Below are 12,485 nucleotides of genomic sequence, written 5' to 3'. Positions count from 1 at the left end.
CGCTTATGGCAGTCGCAGCAATCGCAGGAGCAGAGCGAGCCGGTGTATCGTGAAGTCATCACGCATGCACGTCCCGATTACCGAAGCCGAAAGTTGAAACCAAGTATTATTATATAGTAAATTAGACGCTTGCTACTACTCTTCTTTAAGCGTTTAGAGGGTTGGGATCTTAAATGAACGCAAAATTGAGAGAGAGAGAGAGAGGGTTGAAAATGCCACTTCATTGCTTTTTGAAATTGACATAGAGCTGTCAAGAGGTTTGGACCAGTGGCCGATTTCCTACGCGGCTGATAAGGGCAGAGAAACAGCGTTCCTTTGGAATCGCGAAGTCCCCAAGAATTTGATAAGGTGGTGACAGAGAGAGAGAGAAACTTTAATTGACCTTTGGTCAAGGTTTCAGCAGGTGATGTCGCAACAAGAAGTCCCCACGAATTTGATAAATTGGTGACAGTCAGGGAGAGAGACCTTAATTGACCTTTGGTCAAGGTGGCTGCAGGTGATGATAGGAACTTTGTGGGTACAACGAGCGTTCACGAGTCGCAAGTGACGTCATATTGCCCTTTATTTCGTAGCTTCTACAAGGCTGCTGTAGATAAGGGGACGGAGATTGCGCGCAGCTTTTCACCGGCTGTACAAAATTATGGTGGCTGCAATGACGTCTTTGCATACTCCCGTTGGCACGGGGTAATGAAGGTCTCGCAGGACATAGTTATACTGTTTATTTCAAGGTAGCGCTGGCGCGAGACGCAATATAAGACCTTAAGTTCCTTAGCGATTACGAGTCACTTTCAGTGAAATCAGTTCGCGTGCACTTCGTTTTGCCAAATGCTGCGTAAACGGCTGACGTCTGCTGTTTGCTATCGGCGTTTTCGGCTCTGGCGTCGCGTTACAGGTGCTCTGAGCACGCCGAAGCATTCTCGTTTATCACTTCGAGGCTCCCGTGCCTTTCCCCCTGTATGTGTAGTGGCTCGCTCACTTCACACAGGTTGCTAAAAAAAACTTTCTAAACATAGAAGTGTTTCGGTTCGTGGGGCTGAGAAAAAAGGCAGCGCATCCGCACCACGCGGTATGACTTCGGAGTTCCGACAAAATTTTACGCGATTCTCCTGTGTACGGAGGTCGCAAAATGGTATCTAAACCGATTCGGTAGTAACAACTCGTCAATCAGTTCGCTTGGGTCACATGGCCGTAATCATTATACCTAGGTTCAAGCGCGAAGTAAGTATAGTACCACTTACTGTCAGGGAAATCAGTCAAGGTTGTGCGTACCTTGTCAATATTGCTAGTCAGTAATAAAGAACTCGGAGGACGCAGAGAACGCGGGGTCATCGATTGCTATCACTTAAGATGGCCTCGGCGGTACGAAATAAGCACGAGCGAGACAGAGAAAGAAATGATGAAAATCAGACATGATCACGAGCTATTCAGTGTGGGGCTGTTGTAAAGCCAAGTTCCGACACTGTGGGCAATCTATAGCTGTATGTCAGGCTAGGGGTCAGGTTGTGGTCGGTCATGTTTTTATTAAGTGTCTTCCAGATGGCAAAACACAGATGCGCGTTTCAGCCAGCGCTCCAGCTGGTCAAAATGGAACCAACTATCTATGCTACCGCGTCTCACAGCCTCCATCGTTGCTTTGAGAAGTTAAAGAACGTCACGAATCGGTCAGAGAACAAGCAAAATACAGTTGGCAGAGTCGCGACTGACATTTCGGCTTTCAAAAGCACCCAGAAAATTGGCTTCTGGCGGACATTTCACGTTACGTCTTTATACAATTTATTCAGCTCCCAACATGATTAGCTGGTTCGAGCGAGTGTACTTTTTTTTTTTCTTCTTCCAGCAAGTCCTATGGGAGCTCGGACGATTCGCTCGCATGAAACGCGTTCAGCCGTCGTAGCGCGAGCAGGCCCGTCGCGATTTCTAGTGGTAATTTTATTCCGTTTCCCGTCACCTGACGAAGGCGTTAGCGGCGCAGAAGGGCATCGCGGCGACTGGCGTGGTGGATGCCGGCGGAAGCGTGGCGCCGAAGAAGGTTGGGATGGGGCTGTTTACTGCCCGATCTCCTTCCTGTACTGATCGCTTTCCAGCGACGAAAGCAAGAGAAATGACGAGTTTCAGTGACTGTATAGCTTGTACGAAAGCGCACATCGTCTCCGGCCAAAGCTCTCAAAGAAGCGTCCGCTCCTGTGTCTCATGCCGAACTTGGACTGGGCAGTCAATTCTTAGAAAGACATGGTTCGAAACATTGGCCCCGATTTGCCACGGGTCTCGGTAACCGCCTTGTAAGCTTTTTTTTTTAATATACCACCCGTTCCACGTGGTACACTTTGGAGCGTACTCGAGTCTACGTGCATCGAGCGCCGGCATACACGTCGACTTCGACCCTGCTGAATTCACGCAAACTTCGGGCCTCGATGCCGCTCGAAACAAGGTTCGATGCACTTTCGCTTCCCCGAGAAACGTAACTGCCCACTTGACCGACGTGCTAGTCGTAAAACTCATCGCAGATCAGTAACGCTAGAGAGAAAGGTATTTACCCGAGACCCATGACATTGAAAGGCTTTTTGAAGCAAAATTATAATTTTCACCGACGCAGAGTCGTATACTATGCGTTTTGTTTGTCTGTGGCGCAGTACGAAATTGCCCAGAGAAGCTAAATTTGGCTTCATGTAGCCTCGTCCAAGTTGCAAATTGCCGGCTAAAGCAAAACGTAGCCGCTTATCTATTGGCAATTACGATGAAGTATTTCAGCACATTCGACGAGGAACGTAAAGGGAGAGAACCAAAAATGTACCAGGACTCCGGCATGAAACTTGGCGCAAAGCACGCCGGTTCTTTGAAACTTTCGTCGGAGATGACGCTTCCTGTCTCTTTGTATAGAGCTCCACACAGAATGTGTCCCCTTCCTTGCAAGTGGTGTATTTATTTCCCCGTGTCGACAACGTTACTGCTGCTAGAGCACCCCCGCCTGAACGAGAGGCTGGCGGGGGCATATCGAGCAAGAGACATATTACAAAGATATTTATGTATACCGATCCGTGCGAAGGTTCCACAACAACCTTTCTTTCTTCTTGGTTTCTTTTATCAATTTTGTTTTCTTTTATGTCACTGTGCTGCAGAACCCGAGTGCAGCCTGTGAGACCACAGAGTTTCATATTAAGACCGCTAGGGGGAAATCTGCCGCTGAAACCGGTCGGCTACCGTGCGAATAGTGGGTAGAGCTCAGGTATAATTAGTATGCTATTTGGCATGAATTTGTTGAGAAAGCAACATTGCAGCTTCATTCATTGTTCTTTGCGGTTCCGTTGCGTTGCGTGATGTTCCTTTCTTTAGAGCAGTGAAGCGTTAAACGTTCAAAAGTAGACTGGTTTATTCCGTGATTTGTAGCGCACAATGACGATACTTTACGAGTATGCGTAATCCAAATGACGATCACGCTTAAATATATTTATCTTTCTGGAGCACTATCAAATTGTAGAAAGGGGGCAAATTATTGGCATGCAAATTTCTTGCCAGAAAAGCAAGCTGCAAGAAGGTTGACACACTACCCACTAGGAGCAGCCATATATTGATGGCAGTGCGGTGCGGACACTAGCGCCAGATTTCTGTCTAGCGCTCGTAGTACGAAACACCTACGTGTAAACATGGCCTCCGAGATCGGGCGATGCGCACCACCCAATCTCGAACCGAGCGAGGATTAATAGAGTAGTAGTTTTTCGGTCGCCGCGGGCCAACGGCGCTCGGGTGTGTTCGCAGTTGAGGCGTTTTTTTTTTTTAAGTCTCGACGGTTGCTCGACTCTAGTGCTGCGATGATTTTTTTTCTTTTCTTTAGACAGCAGCGGAAGGATGTGCGGGCCGGTCTCGATGGCTCAAGTGCGAACGCCGCCGTCCCGCTGGCATTGTCGTGACTGCCGCTGCTACACGAGCTTGTGTACCATACAGACGGCCACTGTTGTTGGCCTGTGAATAATAAAGGCGCATTTGACGACGCGACGCTGCCCTCAGTCTTACCGTCTATGAGTCTGTGAATCTTCGAAATCGAAATTCGACGTCTCTTATTCCACATTCCTGGCTCCTCCATGCAACATCGCACGGTGGCCGGTGAAGCTCGGAATGTATTTTTCGCGTTATGAGGCAGGATTTTCGGCCCTGGCAAAAGTTATCGATTTCTGCATCGAAGTCCGCGTTTGATGTCTGCGGTAATGGTGGGAAGACGAATGTGCATTTGGCAGAACAGGATCTCTTAATTCTTCATGCTGGGTAGTTCTGTGTATAAGCGAACTGCTAGCCGACGCCGTAGCAACGATCGCTGCAAGAGTGTGACCTAACTCGACGAGAAGCTGAAGCGAAGTAACCATTGCTGTCGAAGAATCTGCCCCGTTGTAATTCCCCGATTTCAGAGCAATAAGGACAAGAACAACTGACGTCCTTGAATGTCAACCAATGTGTTCCGTTTCATAATGGTCGTTACTGTATCAAACAAGTTGAACAATGGGCTGGCATCGGTGGCTAATCTGGTGTCTGACACACATTTATTCACACCCATCTGCTGTTTGTGAGCGCTGAGAAAAAAAAAAGAAAATAGAGTAAAGAAGCAGCATTCTTCTTTTGTCACGGATCTGGTAATGGTGTGTGGTCGGTGTGTCTCCTGGAACACGGAACTGACATGCTGAAATTGCCACTCCGTATTTTTTTGTTTGCGTTCGAAAAAACGTAACGCACACACGCGCGCACGTGTGCGCCGCGCGCAGCAAGGTCAAAATTTTGGCCTAATCGGAACATCTCGGCCAGGTTGAACCAGCGAAACCGACGCGACACACAAGATGCGACGTCGTGGTGCGCTCTCCGTATCGTGTTTTGTCGCATCGGTTCCGCTGGTGTAAGTTCTTGGAAACACACCCGCGTGCAATTTCTTTCGGCCGAGTGCGAAGCCAGTCCCCGCGCGCTCGTGAGTGAGACTCGGAGAGAGGGACCAAACTGTGTTCGGCTGCTCGCCGGCGGTGGTGGTGGTGTGGCGCATCCATTATCGAGCGAGGCGAGCGTAGAGAGACGACCATTCGGGCGGCAGGCGCACGCGCACACCCCGACCAGCATCAGCAGCGAGTGTGCGTGCGTGCGTGTGTGTGTGTGTTTGGTTCTCTCTTCGGGCGCTCCTTTTCTGGGCTAGTGCCTCGATGGCCGAGCCTGGGCGGCGGCGGCGGGCGGTGGTGTCGGTGGCCGACCGTGGTGCCTGCCCCCCCCCCCCCCCCCTCTTCTTTTCCTTCATCTGCTGCTGCTGCGGGCGAACGTCCTTCGGGTGAGACAGCGGAAGGAGAGGGACTTCCTGCGGCGGGGAGCAGGAAACGGGCCGCTCTTCTTCAATGGGCGCCCACTTCCTGCGCCGGGGGCCGTATACCAAAGCGTCGTGGCCGCCCCCTCCTTCCAACCCCGCTTCTCTGGCTGAACTGCCAGCGACGGCTGCTCGGTGGCCACGTGCAGCGACCGACGCTTGTTTCTTGGAGGGCGTGCGCCTGCTGCTGCTGCTGCTGCTCAGAGAGAGGGAAGTGGAGTGGAGGAACGCCGGTGGCGCCATCCCTCGGCGATCTCGGCAAACCCCGTGTGGCCAGCAGATAGCACAGAGCGACAGTGATGGGTGGACGATGCATAGTTAATGCTGTTTTGTTCTAATCGGTACTGTGCAGAAATTTAGTTGTGGACGGCGACGCTGCCCTGGAAGCGTGACCAGACGCTATTTGCTCCTTCTTATATAATTATTACTATATCGAGCGGTGATCCAGCAGTGCACCAGAATTAAATCACATAAGACATTGCACGGAATATCAAAAGCTCAACGTGTGATATGCACATCATGTTTTATACAGCCTACATGGTTCATTTCATGCCACTGTAACAATATAGAGATAGAAACAATTTTATTTTAGAAAATGGTGCACGAGAGGATCGTCTATCTCTGGCACGGTCGTTCTCATAAGACTGATGTAATGTTTTCCCTAATAGAGTAATAAACTAGACGTGTAAGTTAGTATGTAAAAAAAGTTGCAGGCAAGTCTAACACTCTGCTTCGCGATTTATTTGCGTAAGGTACTAAACTCTGATCAATATCTTCTCACTTTGAACAAGACATAGCCGGCTCTGCTAGGAACATTCTCAGACGTGAAAGCGAAGCGGTACTCCGTCTAATAAATCGGCTCAAGTTGCGCAAGTGTTCTTTCAAGACTCGCGTTTTCGTTCAGTTTGGTGAAAGGAGATGGTTACTTGCGGAGGAAATTTAAAACCACGCTTTCCTTTCTTGAATTTCGCGCCGAAAACCTGGCCCCTGAGCGTCAGTGTGACGTCACGATTACAAAGTATATTCTCGTACTTGGGCCGTTTTTGGCTCGGGAATACTCCTGGAAATTTCGTATTGGTTGAGTGCTTGATTTTCTTAAGCGATGTATTCCTTCTTTTTGGCGATGAACAATTAGCTGGAAACGAGCAGACGCTGTCACAGTCCATGACATCACGACCAGATAGTGCGGAAACCTCAGGGTGTCGTCGCCATCTGTCTTCTCTCGCGGTAAGGGTGGCCAAGCCTCCTCTCGCGGTGGGAGTGGCCGATCAATTGCCACTGCAGATAATTAATTTACGAGTACATCACAACTTAATAGTCCTCCTTTAGTGCACCTTAATGTATGCATATTATAAATTCGAATACGCACGAAATCCCGTTATTGGGAAACAATTTAGCCGAGGCACAGAAAGAACGAGACCAAAGTTGCACTGAAGTGTGGAACTATGCGCAGTTACGAAAGTTGAGACACGACAATTGAAATGCGCGCCGTTTCATAGGCGGTTCCCAGTTGTGGTTAACACACATGCTTGTAAGCGAACGATATTCGGTCTCTGGATCAGTGCAAAGAAAAGTTCCGTTCTAAATGCTTTCCGCCTCTCACTCCTCACCGCTCCGCGACGTCCTCTTCGCATTCTGTCCGCTTTTGCACGTCTCTCATCGAGTAAAGGTCTTGCGTATGTCGTTAGAAGACTAACGGCCAGCAAATCTCAAGAAAGAGCCAAAGAAAGCTAGCGCTCTAATCAGTGGCGTAGCTAGGTCGTCTGGCACCCGGGGCCCATAGGTCTTCTGTCACCCCCCCCCCCCCTCCCGCGGGTGTAGCCGGCGGAAAGAGGGGTGTCTTCAGACGTATATGACACCCCCCCCCCCTTCCACAGGCCCCTTGCACCCGGGTCCCACGGCCCCCCGGCCCCCCCCATTGCTACGCCACTGGCTCTAATAAATAAACTTCTAGGCGTTGCTCTATCAGCTGTCTCTCCCGGAGCTCTACTGTCCTGACGTGCTTTGGAGGCATTACTACGATATCGCTAGCGAAAGGACGGCTACCTTGCGCCTACACTCGTGCAGCAACCCAAGGGAAATTTTCCTAAACCGGTTAGCGAGTGAAACATGGAGACTACTGCTATAGCCATACACTGTAAAATAATTTACACCCTAAAGAGTGAAAAGGGTGTAAATGGGTCTATAACTCACACCCTAAGGGTGTTATCTATATGATGGACACCCTAAGGGTGTGAGTTGGACACATTTGCACCCTTCTTCATTTTTTAGGGTGCAAATTATTTTGCAGTGTACCTCACTCATCGGCTCGGTTATGCGAACGCCTGTACAACGAAGCTGCCGACGAGAACGCTACCTCAGCAGCTTTTAGCGACATCGACACAAACATAGCCATTCCAGCCACGGACCTTAAACCATACTTACGTCACAAGCTGACGAAGCACTGGCAGAAACAGTGAGGTTTTCAGGTATCCATTAAACTGCAATTGATCAAACCAAAGTAAGGGCATTGGATATCGCAGAAAGCAACACGATACAATGAAGTGCTCCTTTGTCGATTAAAAATATGTAATACCTTCGGTACCCACACTCTTATCTACCGACTGGAAGCGACCCTCCCTCATGTCCAAGGTGTGGCGACAGCCTTACAGTTCTCCATGTCCTAATGCAGTGCAGGGAAATAGAAAATCAGCGTAGAAAGTACTTTCATTCTGCGTATCGTCAGTATATTCCGCTTCACCCAGTATCTTTCCTTAGTAATGGACCGCTTTTTAACCTGGAAACAGTTTAAATTTTTTAGATGAAGTTAATATCTTAGAAATAATTTGGCCGGGTAATGTGTAGCACAGCCTAGCCTTTAAGGCTATAGCTAAACGGACATAACTCTTTAGTGCACGTGCCTCTCAACGCTTTCTTTACTTCAAGAGCCCTGTGAAGGCAGAAGTGCTTGCATGCATCCTGTCATTTATATGACCTTTTCATAACGAAACTTTTATGCCCTTTTTATTACGAGTCATTGTCATAATTTTGATCCTTATATATTTTACGCAGTTTATAGCGACCCGTATTTAGGCTTCCTTAAAGCCGCATAACATCTACATTTGCAGCTCAATTTGATCATTTCATTACTTACCCCATTCATTACCATATGTCATGGCGCTCTTTGGCCATAGCTGGCCCTTGCGGCATTAAAAGCCATACATCAAAAAATGCGAAGGCCTTTACGAAAGAGAGGTAGATTTCGGCGAACTCTAGTGAGACACGTATTGATCGAACCGGTGAACAGCGAAAAAAAAAAAAAGGAAGTCTCAACGGGAACGTCTTTTCTTGCTTGAGGAGCTTTCAAGCTTGAAATGAAGCCTCCGTGCTCCTTTCGTCTGCACTGCATCCATTTGGCGTAGCTATAGTGTTAGCACCATAAGGAGAGAAATTACTACTGCGGAGCAAGCCAATGGAAACATTATGAATGCCGTGCGTGCCGAAAAAAAAAAAGAGCATTGTCGGCTATATTGTAAATTGTAGATAGCTGCTATGCATAGTCACTTTTGGGAGTTTTCGGACGAAAAGGGGGCACGATTTTATCATTACCCATTCCCAAAACAGGCCCAAATGCCTAGTCCTAATGAGTGCGGCCATTTATTCATGGTAAGCCGCTCCGAATGGCTTCGCCCTAGCATGTATTTAGTTTTCTTTATTTCTTTAGGTTCGGTATAATGCAATGGGACAACACATTTACAGTTCCTTTCTTTTTTTACTTCGGACACTTAAAGAAAGAAGGCCACAAATATATTACTCGAATTACGTCGCAACAGGCTAAATATGTGTCCAGGCGAACATCACTTGAAACAAAAAATGCAATTCATTCACTAAATAAATCAATTACAATTAAGTTCTTAGTTACAAACTTCACATAACATGTTTATATAAAAAAAGTTGAAGGAAATTGTCGTAAATTTATAGTTTCGTGTTTCAAATTTTCAAGACGGCCATGTAAGCCGAAATATTTCTCCTCAAATTATTTGTTAAATTTACCTAATTACGCACCCAGCACTACGAAACGCGGCTCGCGGTGCAAACCTCCTTTGACGTAGCAGGAATGGCGTAACATGAAGCTGCGTGATCCTTCTCGCCCCCGATGCTGAATCGACTGTGCGACCAATCGGTAGTTTCTCACATCGCCACTGGGAGTAAGATCGTGAGAAGAGGGAAGTGCGGTGTGTACCATTTTGGCGTACCATGTGTACACTCTGTGGCAGTGGCCTTGTGAGCCGTGTCATAGTCGGCGGTGAGTGACGAACTACTGTCTGTGCGGAAGGACGGCAGCGTCCAGCACTCACAAAATGAGGTGGGTGGCGGGTGGCAAAGAAAGCTTTTCTTTATTAGTTTTCGAGAGTAAAATACATTGCTGGCCCGGCACTAGGATAGATACAAGGACATGCGACGGATAGATAGACGGTGAGTAATAGGGGTAGAAAGTGCCTATCGGAAGAGTCAAGCGGTGGTAACTGCCTCACTTTATGGTGGACACATCAACCGCAATGTTTGGGGAAGAGAGAGAGAAAAGCGCGGAGGAGAGCTGAGTGTGCAGCGAGGTGCGCGAAATGTGAAGAACGAAGACAACACATTTGAAAGTGATGACACTTCCTGCAGTGCACCACCAGCGGAGTATTAACTACACGCGTGGCTGCGGCTCACTTTGACGCCCGCCTTGGTGGGAAAAAACGGCGGCACGGATACGAGAGAGCGGAAGCCGCGGCCGCCGCCGATAAGGGTGCGCGATGAACCGAGAAGTGGAGGACCGGAAATGACGACACGCTTGGCCGCTGACAGCGGCGACGACGACGACGACGATGTTTCGTACCGCGGGCCTTCCTGCCCCGTCACATTTCGCGTGACGCCCCCTCCCTTCGGGCTGGGCGTGTGTTCGAAAAAAAGAAGAAAAAAAAAAACAGCATGGCACACGGTGACCAGGGGGTGCCATTCTGGACACTGTCAAAAAGATCTATTTCAAGACGAGTTTCACTATACACCGCTGCTTCTGCAAAGAATGGTGGCTGCGTCCTTGGGTGCCTGTTCTGGACCTTGACAGATTCCACTATATTGTATACCAGCCACCTTTCCAGCTCTGATTGGTCCGAAGGGTCGCTACGGCCTCTCTGCTGATTGGATCAGAACGCCGCCATTGAGAGAGGCCGTAGCAACCCCCCTGCGCCAATTAGAGCTCACAAGATGGCGACTTCGACATTATGGTGTTATTTTACAATATAGCGCCCCAGCTATACGAGAATAACGAAACTTTCAGTTTACGCGAACGAGATCGCAATGTTTGCTTGTTAGTCCCTGTCACAGCTCTCTCTACTTTAAGGAAACATTCACTGTGAGTGAAGCAATGTGTGCTACATAACGCGATAGAACACTCCCTTTAGCGACATCGCGCATGTTTGACAACTCTCCAACTGATCCATCAATTTATTTTGATGAAATTGAAAGCGTACATTCGGGCACAAAGATCGTGCGTGCGTGCGTGCGTTGACTATCGAAGATATGAAAGCTCTGCACGTTTCAGGAAACAACACGGATAACGGACACAATGGCAGCTGAGTGAGGCATTCATTTCTTTAATGTTTGGCCACGTGGATGCTGCCCAGGGTGAAGCCGTAGTAGCACCCTTTAACTACAGGGGCCATTGCACCGAGTAAGTAAGTTCTTCGGGAGTAGTACTTGCCATTGTTTGTCACCGAATAAAGACGTTGCAGTTTCGCCCGCAAGGCGAAGCATTGAAATCAACAGCAAGGTTTGGCTTTGCGCTGAAGCTCCTCAGACGGTGTTTTGGGAACACACGGAGGCGACGCGTTGGTGGGGCGCAGTGTGCGAGTGACTGTTAAAAAGGAAGTGAAAAGTACAGCGCCGTGTCCGCCTCTAGTGAGAGGGCGCCTCAAGAGCGCTGTACGGGAAGGGGTGAGGGAGGTATAGAGCAAGAGTAAAAACTGAGTGGGGGACAACAAAAATAAAGAGAAAAAAAAAGAGAAGAAAAACAAGCGGTAAGGCATGACGCGAAGGCACGCGAGGCAACTGCTACCAACACCGCAGGTGTACGGTGCCCTGGCAGCTATTAGGCGCCTCACAACGCAAACCTTATGACCTTATGCGTAGCACCTCGGTGCGTAGCATACCTTATGCAAACCTTATGCGTAGCACCTCGGTGGCGCACGAAATGAGACCGAACGACAACTGTCAGCGTTTGTAACTTGAAGCGTACGCTGCACATTCTATCCGCTCGGAGCCCTGGGGACGTATTCTCGGACGCTCACTTTCGGCTATGTACTTTACTATCGCCTTCGCGTGGTGGTGCTCAATCGGCCCATCCGGTTCTGCTCAATCGGTCAGTAAGGGCGCACTGGAAGTGATATTGCCGAAAGCGACCGTCCGAGGATATACTGTATGCACCGCGGTGTGACATATGCACACAGCCTCTGAAACAGGGACGCTATATATAAAGCGTGTGCGCCCAACACTCGTGCCAGCAGCGGAAGGCAGAATGTTGGCCTGGCTCCGCTGCAGAGTCGATAGAGCGTAGCTTGAGGGTGCAGTTGCTATCGCATAAAGACTTCGTTTTGCACGGAGCTCATCGTAACGCTTCCTCTAGCCACATTATAAAGATGCGAAGGCGCCTAATGCTCTGTACTTTTAGCAAATGTCTCTTGAGCAAATGTTGCTCGTCTCGTCGTCAGTGCTTTGAATCTAACACCTAATCTGAACCCCCCCATATATCTCCCTTTTAGACCTGCCCATGAGAGCGATTTAAATCTTGCGCTGTCCATGACACTCAAACTCCTTTTCGTAGGGCGTTCTTTATGGTGGAAATGACGACGCATCGCCTTCATTTAAGGAGGGGCGCGGTAAATGGAGAAGGTAACGAAGCGCCTTTGTCACACTCCCCACTGATTTAATGTAGCTGATTTTGCCGTACAGATAACGGTCGACGGGTATCTTTGTATTACTGCTTTTAGAATAAAGCCTGTCTTGTTAAACATCATGAGAGACAACGGCTTCAAAACTTAGCCGAAGATAATGCTCTCGTCGGGAACAACGAGTTTTTTTTTTCTTTTCTGTTTAGCCTAGCACTTGCATTAACCAAAGCCAAAGCATTTTTTTTTTT

At 48.6% G+C, this 12,485-nt stretch overlaps 1 protein-coding gene across 3 annotated transcripts in view; it reads left to right on the top strand.

The window, feature by feature from the left end:
* Positions 1-3,990, top strand: part of LOC135902758 (protein sprouty-like) — a 28,319-nt gene extending 24,329 nt beyond the window's left edge. For 2 of the 3 annotated variants that reach the window (XR_011512696.1, XM_065432986.2), the window contains exon 2: positions 3,830-3,990. The gene's annotated coding sequence lies outside the window, so the exon portion shown is untranslated. The remainder of the gene's footprint in view (positions 1-3,829) is intronic. The other variant, XM_065432997.2, reaches the window with a different exon arrangement.
* The last annotated feature ends 8,495 nt before the right edge of the window (positions 3,991-12,485 follow it).

This window comes from Dermacentor albipictus, chromosome 3 (genome assembly GCF_038994185.2).
Source record: "Dermacentor albipictus isolate Rhodes 1998 colony chromosome 3, USDA_Dalb.pri_finalv2, whole genome shotgun sequence".
NCBI classification, from domain to species: domain Eukaryota; kingdom Metazoa; phylum Arthropoda; class Arachnida; order Ixodida; family Ixodidae; genus Dermacentor; species Dermacentor albipictus.
This window is presented reverse-complemented; position numbering and strand designations above follow the sequence as displayed.